Source organism: Panthera pardus, unplaced genomic scaffold (assembly GCF_024362965.1).
Source record: "Panthera pardus isolate Hobbes unplaced genomic scaffold, ASM2436296v1 HiC_scaffold_17, whole genome shotgun sequence".
Classification (NCBI taxonomy): Eukaryota; Metazoa; Chordata; class Mammalia; order Carnivora; family Felidae; genus Panthera; species Panthera pardus.
The window spans coordinates 15425466-15443526 of NW_026526732.1; the positions used below are offsets into that span (position 1 = coordinate 15425466).

At 42.9% G+C, this 18061-nt stretch overlaps 1 protein-coding gene and 1 long non-coding RNA gene across 4 annotated transcripts in view; one reads left to right on the forward strand and one right to left on the reverse strand.

Annotated features, from left to right (window-relative positions):
* Positions 1-18061, reverse strand: part of ESR1 (estrogen receptor 1) — a 421083-nt gene that overhangs the window by 268087 nt on the left and 134935 nt on the right. The window contains exon 1 of one of the 3 annotated variants that reach the window (XM_053904372.1): positions 1685-2129. The exons of the other annotated variants lie outside the window; for them this stretch is intronic. The gene's annotated coding sequence lies outside the window, so the exon portion shown is untranslated. Of the gene's footprint in view, positions 1-1684; positions 2130-18061 lie in introns of those variants that run through there. 3 annotated transcript variants of the gene reach the window in all.
* On the forward strand, positions 729-16112 carry LOC128777628 (uncharacterized). The gene is made up of 3 exons (XR_008422843.1): positions 729-1627; positions 14498-14588; positions 15442-16112. It is a non-coding gene; the product is annotated as an uncharacterized LOC128777628 (long non-coding RNA).

The window sequence follows — 18061 nt, forward strand, 5'->3', positions numbered from 1 at the left end:
GGAGGCTAAATTTCACTGCAGGAGGAGGACAGGGCGGGAGGGGGACGCAGCGGGATCTCCTAAAGGTGGCCCAGGGAAGACGAGGTTTAAAACAAACTCGCGAGCCTAATCCAGGGGCCGGCTTTCTGTCCGGTGCTGCCTTATGTGCCCCAAGCCAGACTTCGTTCTATCTCTGTTTGTCTCTCTTTCTGTTTGATTCACTCTCCTAGTTGGCTGGAAATATGTAGTGTGTACATAGAATGACCCTGGGGAGGGCCACTCTGTAACTGAGATATGGCAGATAGAATGGGGTGTGCGGTTGCATGTGCAGCCAGCCACAGACAGCTATATTTAGCAGCTGCAGGCACTGAGAGGAGACATCTGGGGGGGGTGGGGGGGGGAAGGGGGACGGAGATTCAAAGGTGTACCTACAGGAAGAGCTGCACTCTGCCATCAGAAGCACAGTGCCAGACCTCAGTTTCCTCATCTGCAAAATTGCCCCAGAGTGGTCTTCTAGCCACGACCTTCTGAGATGCTCCCAGCCTGGCTTGCATGTTTGTGTTGGACCACGGTACCGTATGCTCCCATTTATGAATTCTCATGCGAACGATGATTCACAAAAACCTTTGGTTAGGCACACATGGGTGTTCGTGTCTTCCACAGGTTATGCAACCCAAACTTCAGAAAGTTGCATATGAAATGGGACCTTTTCATACGAAATGTAACTTCAATTCATTAACCAACTCTCTGGCCACTATGTTACACTGGTGGTCTAACCAACAAATTTTGACCTGCAATACTACATTTGTGTTCTTTAGTCCTACAATTGGACCTTTTCCGTTCACTTCGGCTAGGCTATGCAGAATCAAATATTCAGATGAAAAAGAAAGAGAAAAAAAGTTTTTAACCGAATTAAAATCTAAGCATACACACACAAGCAACATATATATCTGTATACACCACACAAAAGATACGGGTAATATATTGTGCACCCACAATCCTCGGTAGTTTATACTTTGTGATAAACTTCCTTTGCCCCAGCCTAATAGACTCTGATACAACCACCTGATATGATCATCAATGCTTTGCTTTAACTGCTATTCCAAACAGCCAACAGAGTACCCAACAAAACGTTCGTGGCACAGATAAATGCCAAGGTTGCTGTTACTAAGAGTAGGTGGTTTTTGTTTTTGTTTTTGTTTTTTAAATACTAATAAGTACACGTTTTACCTAGTTCTTACAAGAACAGACAGATGATTTTTGGACAATATGAAGATGTAGTGAGTTTAATATGAAGACAAAATTGAGCTTAGCATCAATAGCCATAGATTGTAGGCAAAGAAAGGGTTAAAAACACATTAGGTGAATCACAGATATGTCTCTTTATGGCCAGCAACCATTACTTTCCAAAGCAATTTTTTTACAGATGATTTCGTTTCCATAAATCACACTTCCAGTTTTCAAATATCTTTTTTAAACACATGCAAAAGCACTTCATAGGGCTCTTAAAAATCAGTACCCACCCAATTATACATAAATTACACAAAGAATCCTACAAGTCCTGGAAGGAAAAGGAGATACACACAGAAACCAACTGAAAGCAGCAAATCCTCATCTCCCTGCTAGGATACAGACACTGGCCAGAAAGGTAAGTTGCTTTCTCAAAATGCTAAAGCTACAAAGAGAGAAATCAAAACAACCCTACCCTGCTGGATCAAGAGTGTCTTTCCAGAAATGTTCCATGGGCTTGTAGAAGTCAGGGGCTGAGACAGAGAATGAAGGGAGGAATGCGCTCGCGTGTGCGTGTAGCTCCGTGCGTGAGCGAGGCAGTGTGTGTGGATGTGTTTATGTGTGCAATGGCAGGGATTCAGGAGGCAGCCAGTAGGCAGGGCACTTCGCAGCCCCTCCCGGCAGGCACGGCAGCCCGAGCTGCTGCACCCAGCTGGATGGATGGCAGGGGGGAGTGAGGAGAAGCTTGCCGTCTGCTCCCTGAGAGCAGAGTGGCACAGCCAGGGTCAGCGTTATTGGGGAGAAGCAAAACCCGGGCGCCTTTTGCTCCTCATCCTTGGAGCCCGGAAAGCGCCCCAAGCTTTCTGCTGCCACCCTAAGCAAGAGGGAAAACAGGCTTGCTGTAAATCATAGGCTTATGGCTAAAATAGAATGCCAGTCAAAAGTGTATGGATATCAAGTTTACAAAATGTGACATGGGCGGTTTTTCCCGAAGAATGTAATTTAACAATAAAAGCCTTCTGGAATACGCTCGGATCAAATGCCTTGCTGGCCCCAGCCCCCACCCCAGCCTCTGAACAGACACACTATTGCCGTGTGCCTCCGATTGCACCAGGAATCCAGACTTTGGAATAAAGGTTTTGGCATTCTAGGGATGTGTTTCCAGCTGAAATGTAATACTCCTCCACCTCGTTAACCAAACCCACAAACCTTTCCACGAATAGCTCAGTTGACTGCTTTCTGTAAACATCCAAAAAAATAGACCTATATTATTAAAAGCCTGGGTATGAAGATAAGACAAAGGTGGGTATGGCTACTTGAAACTGATTTTAGGCTTTCTGGTTGCACGGGTATTGATTGTGGTGAGGGTCTGTCACTTCTCAGCGGTGCCCTGGATGGACCCGCCTGGTCCTCGACTTTTCTCTTGACCATGGTACTGACTCACAATAATAAGGTGCTCCCTTTTTGCCCTCACCCAAGGTCCCAGGACATGTGACACCTAGAGGAGCTTTTGTTGCCAGATGTTAGTCATGGCCTTGGGTATTAAATGACTCTAATCACAATGCCAGGAGTGGCCAGTCTCTGGCCCTGGGATCTCATGCAGTTACCAAGATATTATGAGTGGCTCTTGAGAGCAGTACAAAGAAGTAAAAAGTTGTATAAAAAAGAGTTAGAAAAATGTTAACGTTGTCACATCGCAAATATATGTGTCATGCTTTAACAGACCCAAAGTGTTACAACAGTGGGGCAGAGATGCTCTCCCTCCTCCACAATCAGCTGTAAAGACAAATATTGAAAAGACAGTTACCCCTTTGTAGGTGACAGTGGTGAATCCTAACTCCTCCTTAGGTCAACAGTGGCCACCCATGCCGTAGGCCAGTCCAAAATAAAACAAGAACATGCAAGGAAGGAAGAAGAAGGGAAGGAAGGAAGGGAGAAAAGAAAGAAAGAAGGAAGAAAAAAGAGAAGGAGAGAGGGAGGGGAATCTGCAAATAATCATAGGCTTTGATTATTCTGAGACCAGCAATCAGGGTGAGTCCTCTAAAAGCAGTTTTCTTGAATGCTTTCTCTCCAGCATTCTCTTTCCTCTTCCTGGTCCATCTCCCAGGCTTGGGGACAGGGCCGGGGGAGGTCCGGCACCTTGCCAATTTTCTTTCAGTGTTTCTGGCAAACGAGCTCACAGTCCGGCTAGCTCCCAGCTCTCTCCTCTTCCCGCTCTCTCCACACTGTCACGCTGGACATGCTCACCCGCTGCCGTGACTTACAGGTACTTGTGGGTGAAGAAGGGCCACGTCTCTCTCCAACTCCACCACGGAGTGTACATCCAGACCCACTTTTCCAGCGTCTCCTGGGCATTGCTGGCTTGCTCAAAATGAGTCATCCTCCTCTCTCCCACAAACATGACGTTCCTCTCCACTCTGGCCTATGAACAGCATCACTGTCCCTCCTGTCGGTGAACGACGGTCTCTCAGCTTCCTGTGACAGCTGTCCCTCCCTCTCTTGTCTTCCACGTTGCTGAGCATTCCAGACTTGCCGCCTCTCCCTGTCCCCCAATTCCATCATTCTCCTTCAGCCGCATTACCTGACCTGTTGGGAGAGCCTTCTAGCGACCGGCCTGTCTCTTCCTTCCCTCTACTTAGATTCTGCCGCCTTTTACTTCCTCGGTCCTTACTGCTTCAGGACCCATCTTCTCAGGACCGGGCTGTACCTTTACCCAGATCGTAGCTTCCCCCGGAGTTCAGGACTTTCTCCTGTATCTCCTCCAAAGTGTAGCCTGTGCCGCAGCCCAACAAAACCCTTATGCTCCGACACTCACAGCTTTCCTGACGACATTCTCTCTGCCCACGACCCCCGTTTGCTGCCTTGTCAGGGGAAAGCACGCTCTTCTTTAAGGCCCAGCCCAAATGCCACCACACCCATAATGTCTTCCTTGATTCCTTTTTTAAAAGGAATTTCCTCTCCATTGAACGCCAGTGGTATTCTCATGCACTTATTACATTCTTCCTTGAACGAATTATTTATATGTATGTTTAATCCCCTTGTCCTGCTGAGAAGCTCCTTGAGAACAGTCTGCAGAGAGAGTTATTTGGGAATGCGCTGCGTGCCTAGCACTGTGCCTGGTCATATCGGGTCATCACATACTGGCTAATTGATGAATCCAGATACTTACAAGAAAAAAGTAACAGCAAAGTTATCCACTAGCCATCTCTAAAAGCTAGCTTTCCATGTGACATTCTACCATTTTCAAGTGTTTTTGCTAAAAGATTATCTTTGTATCCTCATACCGACCACGGCCATAAAGTCAAAATTCAAATTCATACAGTCTTGAAGATGAAGCCTACAATTCTTAGCAGCATGACTCACAAGAGAGCTCTGAATTCTTAGTTCATAACCAGATAGTACTATGACTGAACATAGCTTCTTCTCCAGCTCCATTCAAAGCATTTTTGGGGGTTTTTTGTTTTTTTTTTTTTAATTTACATCCAAATTAGTTAGCATCTAGTGCAACAATGATTCCAGGAGTAGATTCCTTAGTGCCCCTGACCCATTTAGCCCATCCCCCCTCCCACAACCCCTCCAGCAACTCTCTGTTTGTTCTCCATATTTAAGAGTCTCTTATGCTTTGTCCCCTTCCCTGTTTTTATATTATTTTTGCTTCCCTTCCCTTATGTTCATCTGTTCTGTCTCTTAAAGTTCTCATATGAGTGAAGTCATATGATTTTCGTCTTTCTCTGACTGACTAATTTCACTTAGCATAACACCCTCCAGTTCCATCCACATAGTGGCAAATGGCAAGATTTCATTCTTTCTGATTGCCGAGTAATACTCCCTTGTATCTATATACCACATCTTCTTTATCCATTCATCCATCGGTGGACAGTTGGGTAGTTTTGCTCATTTTAAAGAATTCAGCCTGTTTTAAGGGGTTTTAATTAGCTCGTAGACTTTTTTCAACTGACCTTTGATTTTTGTTTTATAAGGAAAAACTTATATGCAGGGAAATGCACATATCATCCATGTCCAGTTTAGACATGAGTTTAGAGAAATGGGTATGTCCTTAGTGAGGTCATGGAGTGTTTCTATCACGCCAGAAAGTCCCCTTCATGCCCCGCCCTAGTCAACTCCTAACCCCTGCAGGCAACCACTGTTCTCATATCTATCACCATAGGTTTATTTTGCCTCCTGGCCCAGAATGTGACCTCTTACAAACTGGAGCACATATACCCTATTTCCAGCCAATGACACAGCCAGCCTGGTGCTGGGCAATGCAGTTCTGCCAAGGCATCCAAGTTCAGAGCTAGATTTCTCTCAGTCAGAAGCCTTTCCCTGGGGCTCAGCTCCTTCAAGGCCACAGAATTTTCCTAACACCCTATGCAGGGACCTTTTTAATTGTAACAAACTTTACATAAGCCTGCAAAGATTCAAGTTACTAAGAGGCCAAGTGGAATCCGTATTCTTTAACATGTTCTTAAACAGCCTTTTCTTCCCATGCCATTCCAAAACCAAATTTTGTATTTAAAAAAAAAAATGACTTATAAGCCCAGAATCAAATCCAAGATCCTTAATCTCACAAATTCTGGGACTTCAGATGCCATTTCCTGGCTTCCTACCCAGGAGCTGATAGAGAGTTTGGATATTTGGTTGTCAGGCAGAGTAGCTACTCTTCATTATAAATCAGTGAATGATTCATATTTAATTCACCAGTTTAACAGAATTTAATAACTTTCACCTTACATTTTCCTGAAAAGATTTTTTAAACATTCTAGAATCTTTTTTAGATAATTTACTTATATCACATATGGCAGAAGACACATTAGAAAGTACTTTCACCGTAAGTGCCATGAATGATAAAAGAATTCCAATTATTCCAATGGTTATTACACTGTGTCCCTTTTCCTCCCTTTATCTGTTATGTATTTGAGGAATCTCATTGCCAGTTTGGGGTATTCTCTGTCAAGAGCAATATCCAGATTATAGCTAAAGTCACATTGATTTAAATAGTCCCATCTAACGTTGAGGAGGACCTTTGCACACATACATGCACACACATAGACACACACACAAATGTACACATGCCTAGTAATCAACCAAGTTGCAGCCAAATGAAAAAAAAAAGAGAGAGAGAGAGATTTGTGCATTCTGAGCCTTTTCAGGTCTTTTTTCCCATTTTGTCACCTCACTCATCGGGCAAAGTGGCTCCTTCCCACTCCCTCTAAGTACCCAAGACCCCCATGCTAGCCAGTCTTCCTCCCTTCTCCCAACTTCTTCATTTATAATCACACTGTCTCAAGGAAGTGATGTATTTACGAGTTTGCCAAGGAATGACTCATTCATTCAGTTGACTCGGAAAAATATATTGATAATACAATGTTATGTCAATTATGTACCAATTTTTTTTAATGTTGACTAATTACTATTTACCAGGACCATTTCTAAGTGTTGGACACTACCCTAGTTAGCTCAGGCTGCCGTTACAAAATACCATAGGCTAAGTGGCTTAAAAACAGACATTTATTTTCTTACATTTCTGGGGGCTGGAAGTCTGAGATGAGAGTGACAGCAAGGTCAGATTCTAGTGAGGGCTCCCTGCCTGGCTTTCAGAAGGCTGCCTTTTCCCTGTGTCCTCACATAGCAGAGAAAGTGCTCTCTTCTTCTTACAAGGCCACAGTCCTATTAGATTAGGACTCTATAACCTCATTTAACCTTAATCACCCCCTACAGATTCTATTTCCAGACACAGTTAACCTTGGAGGTCAGGGCTTCAAGATATGAATTTTGGAGAGACAATTCTGTCCCTAGCAGTCACCCAAATATAAGCAAAAGGAATATCTCTGCCTTCACAACGCTTACCTGTAGGGGGTTAGTGTTTACTCCTATTTAATGACCTCTCTTACTCTGCCACTTTCGAGAACATCTCTGCCTCTGTCTGCCCTCAGGGATTGATATTCCTCCAGGTTCGTCCCCTAGGCCCCCCTGCCTTCTCTGTACTTCTTCCATTGGATGATCTCAATCATTCCTAGGGTTTTAGGTTTCATCTTTACATTAAAGACTTAAAAATGGAACTCTCCATTCAAGATCTTTTGCTGGCTAGGAGAGCCAGCTAGTAGAGAGCCTACTAGACCTCATTTTTACTTGCATGTTCATTTATTCAATAAATATTTATTGAGCACCTACTATGGACTGGCCATTTGAAGCTCCACTTGTCCAAAATTAACTTTTCTTTTTCTCCAGACCAACTCTACTTCTGTCTCTTAGCTCAGCAAATGGCACTGCTGTTCACGAAACTGTGTAAACAAAAAAATCCAGCCTCAATCTTGCCCCTCTTTCTCACTCTCTAGGCTGGACCCATCACAAATCTGTCTTATTTCCACCTCCCTGACTGCTCTAAGTCTACTCTCTTTTCTGACCATCTTATGATGTTCAGGCCACTCTCTGCTCTCCAAGCCTGCCTCCAGGCTTTTCCTTTCACTGCCCATTCTTCACACTGCAGGAAGAGTAATCTTTCTCCACAGTAAGAGAACTCGAATTGTTATCCTCATTTCTCTAGGGTCCCCACCCACTCTCCTACAGATATTGTGCTCCTGCCATATTGAATTCCTTTCAAGTTTCTCTAACCCTCTGGCTCCTGTGTAAGTCCAAAAAGTCACATATGTGATTTACTCTCCCTGGAATCTTCTTCCCACCTTTTCATCAGACTTACTCCTAACCATCCTCCAAGTCTCCCTTGAGACATCCCAGCCACCAAGAGGAAGCCTTCCTTGATTTCCTAATGGGTGCTTCTCTTATACATGTCCATACCTCCCTAAACATCCTCAGTTATAGCCTTTATGCTGTTGGGATTTCCTGTATATTTTGTGGTATCCTCCCACTGACCTATAAATTCAAAAAAGGCATACAGAGGCTATCTTTTTCCAAGTCATAAGTCCATCGCTTAGTACAATGCCTGATGTGTAGTTGGCCCCTAATAAATATTGTTTAAAAAATGAATGCTTAAACCCCTCCCAGATATCACATTTGCATTGTTAACTGACTTTTCAATAACGAACACAAAAGGAATGAACGTAATGGCTAGGGTTTAGAACGAGAGTTAGGAGAAACTTTGGAAACAGATTCATATTTTCTAAACAAATCAGCTTTTTTTTTTTTTTTTTTTTGAGAGAGAGAGAGAGGGACAGAGAACAAGCAAGGAGGGGGCAGAGACAGAGAGGGAGACACAAAGTCTGAAGCAGGCTCCAGGCTCTGAGCTGTCAGCCCAGAGGCCAACTCAGGGCTCAAACCCATGAACCATGAGATCATGACCTGAGCTGAAGTCAGATACTTAACCAAATGAGCCCCCCAGGTGCCCCAACAAATAAGATTTCTTAACACATAACAGGCTATTAGAATCGACGGTCTCTTTATGGGTTATTGAGCCCAATCTCTTCATTGTATTTATAAGAAAACCGAGACCCAGAAAGACATAGGAGATTGCAGAAGGTCATATGGCTAGGGCATGGATTGGAAACTGGACCTTCAAATTGAGGGTTTCTACCCCACCTCAGCATAACCAAGTGGATAATGCATTCTTTCTTCTCTTCATGTGGGCCATGATTCACATAAATCAAATTAAGACATAAACTTGGTGGCTTGATGAGCTACACGTTCTCAAATCACTGGTAAAGAAATGGGGAGAAGGATTTGAGAACATAAGTTAAAAACATTGAAACAACTTGTGGTCAGATAAATAACTTACTTGCCTTATAAAACATGAAGAAATGAGTTATGCTTCTCGAATCCATTACTCCACAGAAGAGAGTCCATTTAGGTCTGACTCTTATGACCATAGAATTTGAATCAAACTTTCTAGCTAAAAACAGGCAAACAAATAAAAAACCAAACAAACAAACAAAAAAAAACTTTAAATCCTTCTTCTACCAGTTAAATTGTACAAACTTGCAAACAATTATTCCTGTAACCAAAAAAAAAAAAAAATTGCTTTACTTTATCTGATATATTTCAACTATCAAGAGGATACAATTAGAATGACTTAAAGGAAAGACCCTTCCCATTACTCATCAAGAAAACCACTTAATGATCAAAACATACTAGCCTTCCTAAACCCATAGTCTCTTCAAAGAACTGGAAAGATTGTTAGAACTAACATTATAAACACTCAAAGATTTAGAAGAATTTGGTGGCAAACTTTTGGCCAGTTCTCAAGTAAAGACATCACTCAGTGACATTTGCCAACAGCTTTTTGCACTACAAATACAAAGAAACAGTAATTCAACAAACTTTTCTGCCAAATGCTATTAAGTGGCTAACTGTACAAACTGTAATTTCTCCCCTTTTCTCTACCCTGCCCTTCCCCTTAATTTTCAGTCCTTAATATATGTTTACTTCTTCCTTACCTGATGGTAAGCTTCTCTCTTCTTTGAAACCTTTGCCAGCCAGCCCTAATCAATGTAGGTCACCCCACTGAGATCCAGAATTCTAACGTAAAAAATGTCTGCCCAGCCAATGTGTTCTTTCTTACTTGTGTGTCCTCAACTCCCTCACCTTCCTTTTCAATGGCCCCAGTCATTGATATTCCTTCCTCAACACAACAGTCCCAGACCCAGGTATAAGTATTGGTGAGGTGTCCCAAGTTCAACCTGAACACCTCCCTCACCCTCCCAACTCCCCATCCTATCAAAACTCCAGGTTGCTCAAGGTCTTAATTTCAGTTTATAGAAACGCATCTGATTGTACTAATTTCCATCCTTACCTGACATACAGGTGTTTGAATTTTAAAAAAGGAAACCTTATTAAACCAAGGAAATTTCTCCTTGTGGGAGTGCAGGAGCATGAAACTCCTGCTCTTGCATGAAAGTGCAGAGCAGAGTGTAGGGTCTGGGAGGAGGTATTCAGAAATGGCGTACTGTGCTTGTCTTTCTCCAGAGGTTTGAAAATTCGAAATGGAAATGAGTTATCTCAAACCACTCCTTGGTTAACCCTTGAGGTGCCACGATAAAGACATGCCCTTCCTCCTCACAGGGATAGTCTTTGTTCTTGCATAAGCAATTAATCATCTAATATGAACAATCACAGTCAGTTCCTAGGGGCCAAGTTAGGGCTTTCATAGGACATGCTCCATGGCAACAGTCCAATCAGAGAGAATGACCATTTTCCCAAACGAAAACCAAAGGTGAAACATTCCAAATACCTAATATTTACTTCCTTGCTTCTTTGTGATGCTGGGGACAGAGGAACATTCGAGCAATAAAGTCATGTTCTAGATGCTTGTGTCAAACGTCTCAAGTTTAAGTCTGACAATCCCCTTCCCATGGGCTTTTCTTCATGAAAAATGTGGTCTCAGACTCTTGGTGACACGATAATTTAGCTTTTTCACAGAGGGCATCAGAGCAATTAAACTAGAGTTTTGCTCATGAACCTAGACATACTGATTCTTGAAAATAAATGCTGCATTCATTCAAATGAATGTTTCCCAATTGACCCTAAACCACCCCTTACTATATCCTTAACATCCTTTTACATCTCTGCCCGCCAGGCAGAGTTATTGTTTTGGGTAATCTAGCATTTGCTGAGTGGCCAGGAGCACTCACAACCTCATACTCTTCACATGGTGTAAAGGAATTTCCATAGAAAGTCTGAGCCAGAACCTCCTGAGTCCCAGCCTGTACCACCTTGGGGCCTCATTCCCAGTGGCCGTGATGGAGTTTCATCACCTATCACCCCAATCTGTATGTGGGGAGGAAAGACGTTGGCAAAGGAAACCAGATTGTCTCCACCTCTCTGTAAGCTGGTTTGGTGGTGAGGATTATTTCTGTTCACTCTGAGCTAGTGCAATATGAGCATGATCACCAATTTGGGGACTCTTCTTCAAATCGTCCCCAAAACATCCTTTCTCCTTTCTCTAGAGTTCATTTCTTTACTGATATCTCTAAACCTTGTCAGAGGCCACAGGTAAATCCGGATGGCTGTTAACTGAGTATCACATGCTTTATAGATATTACTTCACTTTAAGATTTTAAGTATATAGGGGCACCTGGGTGGCTCAGTCTGTTGAGCATCTGACTTCGGCTCAGGTCATGATCTCACGGCTCGTGAGTTCGAGCCCTGCATCGGGCTCTGTGCTGACAGCTCAGAGCCCGGAGCCTGCTTGGGATTCTGTGTTTTCCTCTCTCTCTGCCCCTCCCCTTCTCATGCTCTGTCTCTCTCTCTCAAAATAAATAAACGTTAAAAAAAATTTTTTTTTAATAAAATAAAATGTTAAGTATATAATGCAGTTTCTGTTTTAAACTGCCAAAGCTATTTTTAAAGACATCTTGAGATTTCCTCTCACTTGTGCCTTCCACTCACCAATTTCCCCCTTGGAGGCAAAGGATGTTAACAGTTTTTAAAAGTTTCCTTCCAGGGGTGTCTGGGTGGCTCAGTCGGTTAAGCATCCACCTACCGATTTTGGCTCAGGTCATGATCTCACGGCTGGTAAGATCGAGCCCTGCATCAGGCTCCGTGCTGATGGAGCCTGATGGAGTTTCTCTCTCCCTTTCTCTCTGCCCCTTCCCTGCTTACACACATGCTCTCCCTCAAAATACATAAACTTTTTAAAAAATAAATAAATAAAAAATAAAAGTTTCCCTCCTGAGATGGTTCATGCAAACAGAAAACACACCTTTACACACACACACACACTCTCTCTCTCTCTCTCTCTCTCTCTCTCTCTCTCCCCCACAGTCTTTTTTAAAAATCCAAACAGTAGCATATAGCCTGTTTTCTGTCATGTGTTTTGTTTTCTTTAATAATACATCTTGGATGGCTTTCTATTCTGTTACAGATACATCTTCCTCTTTTTTTATGAATGCATAGTATTCTACTGCATGGAAGAAACAATTTATTTTAACAGTTCTCCATCAATGGCCATTAGGTTTGTGCCCAGTCTTTTGCCATTATCAACAATGCTACAATCAGCCAATCCTCATGGATGTAAATACGTGCAATATCCATCTTAGCAGATGTTGCCAAAACACCCTCTACAGTGGCGGTATAATTTGTACCCCCACACCCTCACCAATATGGTGGATCTTTGAACTTTTTGATCTTTCTCAAACTAGTATCTCCATGTAGTTTTTTCTTTAACGTTTATTTATTTTTGAGACAGAGAGAGACAGAGCATGAATGGGGGAAGGTCAGAGAGAGAGGGAGACACAGAATCTGAAACAGGCTCCAGGCTCTGAGCAGTCAGCACAGAGCCTGACATGGGGCTCGAACGCACGGACCATGAGATCATGACCTGAGCCGAAGTCGGACGCCCAACCGACTGAGCCACCCAGGCGCCCCATCTCCATGTAGTTCTAACTTGCACTTTCTTACAATCAGTGAGACTGGGCATCTTTTCACATGTTTTAGTAGGAATACTAGCCCTACCACCTAGGGGTTGGGTGAATTTGAACAAATTAAAGTCTTTGCGATCTATAAAGTTGCGACGATCCTTACCTCAAAAGGTTGTTGCACAGATTAAATGCAATGATATAGGAAATGCACGTTCTACTTGTTAATTTTCACCATTATTTTTCCAGTAGTTACTAATTACTGGGGCCCAGAAGCACAAGCTAATAATGCATTAAAGGTCACAGGAAGTGTGATAAAGGGGAGAGTTGTGTGGCCCAAAGGTTTTAGATGAAATAAAGAGCTGTTGTTGAAGGTTTGCTTACTACCATTCCAAAATGACAGTTGGTTTAACACAACATCATTGAAATTCAGTACAAATCAGGACTGTTTCCGTGAGGATAAAAAATAACCATGCATAGTGGCACCTTAGGTGTGGAGTAGAACATTAACACCAGAAGCAAGCTATGTAAACTTGAAAACAGAAACTCACTTATGAATCCAATGTGCTTTGGGAATGAATTGTTGAAATGCCAGCTTTTACTATTTTACAACGTTTTCAGACCCATTGCAAACCACCTTCTGTCGCTCCCACTGAGGCATTGTACAGCACAAGTAAACATCCATCAGCGGATTTTAAACCTCTGTAAATAAATGGTAGATTGTTGACAAAATTGTGGCTGTCGTCTCAGGAAAAAGACTGCAGCTTCCATAAAAATAAAAAGAACTATTCTGAGGCAGACTATCGATATCAGGTGTTAGATGCTTTGATATACAATTAAAATGCTTGAAACTCGGGGTACCTCGGTGGCTCATCGGTTAAGCATCTGACTTCGGCTCAGGTCATGAGCTCACAGCTCATGAGTTTGGGCCCTGTGCTGACAGCTCAGAGCCTGGAGCCTGCTTCAGATTCTGTGTTTCCCTCCCTCTCTGCCCCTACCCTGCTCATGCTTGCGTGCGCGCGCTCTCTCTCTCTCTCTCAAAAATAAATAAATATTTAAAGAAAATGTTAATAAAAAGTAAATAAAATGCTTGGAACTCAAATGGCAAATGTGTCTACAATCTAATTTAGAAACCTTCTATGTACAAAATTATCGGTAAAGTTGAAACCACAAATCACCCAAATTTTCTTAATCATATCTTTTAGTCTTTCCATTTATATTGTATTAATAAATACAACCATTGGATTTGGAGACTGTGGGTTCCAAGAAGAGATAGGAAAACAATGATTGTGACCTTCAATGTATTTTCCATGGAAAGAAGAGGTTATATATTTATACAAAAATATTTATGTATTTTTCATTTTTTGCAAAAGAAGCCAAGTAATTGCTTTTATATTGGAAGGAAACTCTATTGTTACATATTTATAAGTTTTCTGATGCATAGCATAGACATCAAAGAAGTTTAATACTCAGCCTCCTTTCCATGGTTAAATATACTCTATTCCATATTTTTAGAAATCCATTAAAAGAAAAGTAAATAGGCTATCATTAAAGATAGCATCCTTTTCCCCTAAGATTTTTTAAAATGTGTTTTTACATTACAAGTACATAGATCTAAAATGAAGAATTTAACCAAGTTAGATTGAATCTTCCATGGGGAGTAGGTAGGCAACCTACTGTTACAGGATTTGTCACTTTGAACCACACATATCGTTGTAGTGTTGTGTTTCTTACAAGATTTTGAGATCCTGTTGGGTCTCTAGTACACTGCCTGGCACTTGTTCATACCCAGTAAATACAGGGAAAGAGAATGAATGAATGAATGAATGAATGAATGAATGACATTACTCACATTTCTTTTTTAGCTTCATGTAGATAAAAGGTTTCTTTGACATTTTGCCTGTTGTTTTGAATCATATAGCATTTACCAGGGATTTATTACCATCTGAAATATTGAGCAATATCCATTCCTCAAGAAGTATAGGCTGAGAATACGTGTTCTGATCAGCAGATGTCCTGAAAGCCACACGTCTCCAAGTGTCTCAGCCACACCAAGATAAGCTGTCTGTGGTACGTACACTAAATCTCCCCTGAAATTCTTAAGTCCCAGCTCAATCCACAGCGTGGGCTTCTCCTCCTAATGACCTCCCAGGAACAACATCGCCCAGTGGCCACAGGCTCACTACGTGGCTGACAAAGTCAAGAGGAATGAATAGAATGGATCTGAGGGCCCCTAACACCACACACTTAGCAACAGGCCAGCTAGCTCAGAGGTGCTCTAGTCACAACTAGATGCGATGGTTCTACCCAATCACCATGAACTCTTCATTATCAGTTAAGAGCACTTGCTGCTTATATAGGTATTTTGGGGAACTCTCATGATATCCAGCTTTATACAGTCTTTTATTTAGGCCCAGAAATTTCAATCATAAGGCTAATTTTCTAAGTAATATTATAAACTCCTTGGAGGTGGAGACTAAGTTCAGGAATCGGTTCAGGATGACGTGATGGAGACTCCTGGTGGTAGAAAGATTGGCCTCCTTATTTTAGTCTTTTTATTAACTGAATTAAGTGATTTGATGGTCAACAGGTTAAAAAAGCTGAACCATGTTGTTTTGGTCAAATATATATATATATATATTTTTATATTTATATACAAACAGAATGTATATCTATATACACACAGAATGTTAAAATGGAACCATTTTGTCACAGCGTTGGGCTAAGGTCCCTAAACATTATATGCCACAATTCAAAGTGAAACCTAAGGCTGCCATGCAGTGTTGGGGGGAGAAAAAGAAAAAGGTAGCAAGGGAGATTTCACTCTTTCCTCTCACACATCAAGGATATAAAAGGATCAGGAGTTGGGAAATTAGAGGATTTTCAGAGAAAGTAATTTGCTGTGTGTCCCCCTCCTCCTCAGACAGAAGACGTAGGACATGCCCACATTCATTCCAAGCCCTGGAAAAGGGGCTGCAACACAACACAGACTCGAAAAATGTCTTCCGAGAACTGGCAGACACAATGACCTCGTGGGTCTGATCCACTTGGAAATCTGAAGGACAAGACAACCTGGCCCCCTACTCTGTACACAAGCCAAGGGAAGACGGTCCTGTTGGGACTGGGCTCTGCCCACAAAGTTTGTGGAAGCGAAGCATCGAGCTGATGGCCACTGCTGGAGAGAACTAATGCAGGTTCGATGTGGATTCGGCCTACGAGGACAGCCTGAAAGGGGACAGGTGACCTCAACAGGAAGTGCTTCGTTGATACCTGAGACTGAGGAGGAACCATCCATAACCTGCCAGAGGCTGTGATATTACCTGTGGAGGGAACCACAAGTGAAAGATCCCAGGAGCTGGGGCGGGGGACGTGTATCAAAAGCACCTGTCGAGCGCCTGGGTGGCTCAGTTGGTTAAGCGACTGACTTCAGCTCGGGTCATAATCTCGCAGTTTGTGAGTTCGAGCCCCGCGTCGGGCTCTGGGCTGACAGCTCAGAGCCTGGAGCCTGCTTCAGATTCTGTGTCTTCCCCCTCTCTCTACCCCTCCCCTGCTCATGCTCTGTGTCTCTCTGTTTCTCAATAATAAATAAATGTTAAAAAAATTTTTTTAATTGAAGAAAAAAAGCACCTGTGAAGGAGCTCCTAACACCTGCCAGACCTAGAAAACATGACACCAGCTCACCACAGCATTTTCACCCCCCTTTTCTCTGCTCTGGACGCACCCATCCGAACCCTGCAGGGGTCAAATATTCAGCTGGCAAGATGCACAAAGAGAAATAAATGTGAAAGAAGGAAAAAGAGGCCAACTGCCCTCTCCCCTGCTTGTGCAGCAAGCTTGTTTGAGGCCTGAACTGGGAAAGGGGAAGAGATGTGACAGTAAATGAAACTCACACGGTTTGATATTTACATTGGACTGGTTGTATTAATTAGTGACTGGAGGTCCTTTATTACTTGGAAGTGACCAGAAAGTCTTGAGATTTGCTTTGCATTTCATCCAGGGAAACAGCTGGCCTCGCAGAACATATTTAAAGGCACAGTGAATACTCTCTTATATTCCATGAGACCCACTTTTCTGTGTAATGGTCACATTTACAGTCCTTCAAGGAATTCAAGCTTCTCACACCCCTTCCCCCTACTGCCTTCAAGAAATAGAACAGATAGATTCCATAACTGGTCACTGAGACCAACTGGGGTGAAATTGGCTAAGCCAAGGAAGTCAACACATCTGCTACTTCTTTTCAAGGACACACTGATGCCCAGCAGAATAAAATGTCTTGATAATTCTTCACTTGTCAAATTACAGATTTTTTAAATAAGGCAACAAGAGGCACTCCAAGAGGTTCCATTTATACCTTTGTAGAAAGAGGTTTACACCCTCGTATAAAGCCACATGCCTCCTTCAGCAACATTTGTATGGATGGATGCTTGTTAGTGCCGTTGTTTAAAAACACAAAACTGCGGGGGAGAGGGGTCTGTGTTTTCATTAACCACTCCCTAAATCAAGTCCAGCAGGGGTGAAATGAAGAAAGGGTATATTCAGTTAACAGAGCACCAGGCCCCAGTGGCACGGCTGCTCTCCAGCACAGCACCCTGCCTGCAGCACGTCTGGAACTAGATCAAGGGCAGGAAAGGCAGCCTCTTGCTGCAGGACGGACAGGAGACTCAGGCACGCAGGGCTCGCAAAGAGCATCTGACTTTGTCCGTTGGTCCTGGCCCCGCCAGAGTCAGGAAAATTCTCTCAGGAAACAGACCACTACCAACCACCTCTGTAATAGCTGTTATCTAGAACAGCCTGTGACTTTAAAATCATATCAAAGTCAGGAGTATTGTGAGCATGCCGTGAGAACGAGCCAGGTAACCACAGGGTGTGAGGGCTAGACAGGATCTTAGGGGTCATCCAGCTAAACCGTTATAGTCTTCCCCACTGCCCATTCACACAGAGGGTGAGACTCACGGGGTGTAGACATCCCTCTTCCAATCTTGGGTTCTCTGCGACCCTTCCCGCGCCAAGATTCGTCTCCCACTAAAAGGACACTGATCTGGGAATAACCCTTTTGCACGAAGTGCATAGACATCATTTGACAACAGAGTTCTTGAATCCTACTGCCTTGGCAAGTCTCATTCCACAAGTCTGTGGTCACGGTACAGTCCAGAACTGTGTGTGTCCGTTACACCTTTTCTTTGCATAGACTGGGTACAGAGGCCCTCATGGGTTGAGTGACAACACAGAATCATGATCTCATAGCTCGTTACAAATGGATGAAATCTGTGTTTAGTGTCACCTCCCAGTAAGCCCAGTGCTTACCTGCTGTGGCCATTTCTCTTTGCTTTGTCCTAGGATCTTTCAGTGCTTCCCTTTTGAGATTTTTACCCTCTCAACAAAATTCTCAGCTTCTCAGGGCACGTGCAATAGGGATTTTGAGGGAAATGATCACTCTGAGATGTTAAGGGGCCATCCCAGGATCAATTATATAATAAAGGGAGTGTATCCTTAAGCCACCATGGTTCTCAAAATATGGTCCAAAGCAACTGCATCAATATCAT